This window comes from Frankliniella occidentalis, unplaced genomic scaffold, assembly GCF_000697945.3.
Source record: "Frankliniella occidentalis isolate FOCC.00 unplaced genomic scaffold, Focc_3.1 Scaffold513, whole genome shotgun sequence".
Classification (NCBI taxonomy): Eukaryota; Metazoa; Arthropoda; class Insecta; order Thysanoptera; family Thripidae; genus Frankliniella; species Frankliniella occidentalis.
The window spans coordinates 67,869-68,475 of record NW_026267630.1 but is presented as its reverse complement, the minus strand read 5'-3'; positions in this window follow the sequence as shown (position 1 = coordinate 68,475).

Sequence of the window (607 nt, the reverse complement as noted above, 5' to 3'; positions counted from 1 at the left end):
GACTAGGGCGCAAAGAGGACGCGTCCCACGGGACTAGGGCGCTTTTGATACTCACCGGAGGGGCCTAGGGGTCAAAATAGTACGCGTGACGCGGGACTAGGGCTCAGACAGTACCCGTACCGAGAGACTCGCGCTCAGTCACTATGCAAGACTAATAATAAAGATGGCGTAGCGACTTGAAAGAACCTTCGAACACATTCGGCAAAGACCCAATAATATCGCAACTCGCTTAACAACTGAGGATTAATTTACGCGGGCTCCATGAAATTATAGTGGGGCAATTCTAGCAAAAAATTGTAAAAAAACGTCCATCAGACGACATTTGTGAGAGACTGAGAGGTGCTACGGGTTGTTGAAGCACATTACTAGACTAGACTTGTTTTTGCAAGACGCATCAATTCGTAGCACCTATCAGTCGCTCACAAATGCCGTCACTGACGGACACCCCTATCTGATTCAAAGATAAGGTGCACTTTTTAAGCCCTACAAGGGCCTATGCTTCCTGCCCACAGAGAGAGAGAGAGTGCAAAAAGTGTCGCTACTCTTTGAAGACTGCTGACAAACATTAAGTTTAACTCATGCACATTAGGCCATCTCACCAGAAAAA